Source organism: Penaeus monodon, chromosome 17, assembly GCF_015228065.2.
Source record: "Penaeus monodon isolate SGIC_2016 chromosome 17, NSTDA_Pmon_1, whole genome shotgun sequence".
NCBI lineage: Eukaryota > Metazoa > Arthropoda > Malacostraca > Decapoda > Penaeidae > Penaeus > Penaeus monodon.
This window is the reverse complement of record NC_051402.1, coordinates 43,782,843-43,785,342: the sequence shown is the minus strand read 5'-3', so window position 1 is coordinate 43,785,342 and position 2,500 is coordinate 43,782,843. Positions and strand designations below refer to the sequence as shown.

General features: G+C 32.7%; 1 protein-coding gene across 8 annotated transcripts in view; it reads left to right on the top strand.

Annotated features, from left to right (window-relative positions):
• LOC119583790 (H(+)/Cl(-) exchange transporter 5-like) overlaps window positions 1-2,500 on the top strand; it is a 37,390-nt gene that overhangs the window by 6,252 nt on the left and 28,638 nt on the right. The window lies entirely within an intron of this gene.

The window sequence follows — 2,500 nt, the reverse complement described above, 5'->3', positions numbered from 1 at the left end:
GGACCATGTTTGAGTCATTTTCCATATATTGTTGAATTTGGGACAAATATTAAAAAAAAAATAACATTATCAAGAACTTCAAATAAGGTTCCTTCAGTAGGTTCCTTCAGTGTGTAATATATTTGTACTATAGTTTGGTAAATCTCCCAGTTTATTTTGGTGGTATTTCTAATCAATCCAAATTACAGCCTTTATATTTTTTTATATATGTTTGATAGAACTGAGTATTGTAAAATAGGAATTATATTAATTTAGTTTATACACTTATCTGCAAATTAAGGCCATAAATTTGTAATTTCCTTCGTATTGCTAAGCGGTGGAAGATTTGGAATATAGGTCATTTATTTTATTATAGTTTCAAGTACAAGAAGAATGGCTTTTCTCCAGAGAATATTTGATTTAGATATTCCATTAATGCAGGAAGTCCCCATTATTTGTTTTTCGTACGGACCAGAAAAATTCAAAGTAATATGAATCAGTGAATAGTGATACTCAATATCCCTTAGCAAGACGTGATAGAAGTGTGTGATGTGGTGTGTGATATGCAGTGATTTGCTCAAGCGTGTAGTCTATTTGTATATTTGTATTTGTATAATATGATAAATAGAGTAAGGCGTACACTTCTATGAGAGAAAAGTCAATACTAATATATCAGAAATATCAGATGGTGTGCACTTATTACTCACGGCACACAAGTTCGTAGGAATGGGCACAGGCATCTGGCAGAAGTGATTTAATCTACTTTCACTCCATTTTATTATTTCCACCATAGCTAGGGTCATCACATGTGCCAATGCACATCAAAATGCACAATAATACCTGAGAGTGCACTGGTGCAGGGGTCTTGGCCTATTTTGACAGCTGAAAATTAGACATATGCTTACATACGCTATAGTTCTCCTTAGCATTAATGCATATCCTGAAATTCAAGGTCTTATTTTATTTTTATTTAGTTTCACCTGATATCTTTTTTTTATTGGTTTGCTAGGTGCTACAGACATACATGTATAAATGCAATTAACGATATATATCCACAAAATGTCAGCGATAAATGAGTGAAATGACAAATAATGGGGATTCCCTGTATTTGGAAGAATATGTACACATATATGTTATTGCATAACATATGTTATAGCTAAGAATATTGTGATAGATTATGTAGTATGAATATATTAGATTATTCTAGTACATTATATTGTATTTTATATGTTCATTATAACCAATATCTTGCAGTCAGCACTTGTACTGGCCATGGGTAAAAAAGGTTTTTGTTTTTGAATTTTAAAAATTCTTGATTTTAGAGCATTTCTCTAAGAAGATATATGGCAAAGTAAAAGTGAAAAGTAAAAAATATGCTGCAGATATGTTTCTTATCTGCTTTCAAACACTGCCCCCCCCCCACCCACCCCAAAGAAGAAAAGGAGGATATCAGCTCGTAAATTCTAGCTATAAAAAGGGGGGGGGTGGAGACAGTTTAAGTTGGTCACTTAAATAATGGATTGGTGTGTATTGTTTATTAGGCTTATCAGCTTCAGTAGTAGTGAGTTAATAGACCAGTTTATAGGTAAATTAGTAATATACCTTTGAGAATTTGAAGGTAAAACATAATTTAGTTTAGAATGATGGTTGTTTGTGGTCTGAATATGTAATAATTTTTTATTTCACTTTCATTCTTTCTATTCTTATCTCTTTAGAGATAAAAAAATTGGTCATAAGAAAATATTTGAAAATTAGGAGTGTTTTTTTTTTTTTTTTTCTGGCAAGGGAGTTTCACCTTTATATCATTGGCAGTTTTTTATGGTTGTTAAAATTGCCGACTGAACATACGAGGGTATGCATAGCCAAAGATGCTCACAGACCATATGTATATATTTATATATATTTGGTCGGAGAGAACTTTCGGACACACAAACCCTGATATAAGCAGTAGTAGTAGCATTGGTGTTTGTAGAAGTAGCAATGGAAAAGATAATATGTAAGTAGCAGTGATATAGGAAATGTGATTTGATTATTGTTGTTATTATCATTACTATTGTTATCATTATATGTATATATTAAAACCATTATCAGCATTACTATTGATATTTATATTAAGGCCATTGTTAATGTTTCCCTCATCATTAAAGGTAAGGTTTTATATTTATCATATTTTCATTTTTCATTTACCCTTAGATGCCCCTTCTCTTTTCAGTCACACATATGTCATTTTTACTATTGACAAAGATACTTGGATACATTGAGCATGAGGTTATGCCAGTGTCAGAGTTGACTCGAGAGAGAGAGAGAGAGAGAGAGAGAGAGAGAGAGAGAGAGAGAGAGAGAGAGAGAGAGAGAGAGAGAGGGAGAGAGAGAGGGAGAGAGAGAGGGAGAGAGAGAGAGAGAGAGAGAGAGAGAGAGAGAGAGAGAGAGAGAGAGAGAGAGAGAGAGAGGGTTTTATTTTATTGGCATGCTAGGAGTTATAAGAATAAGGATAATAAGAATAAGGAAGGATAAGAAACAG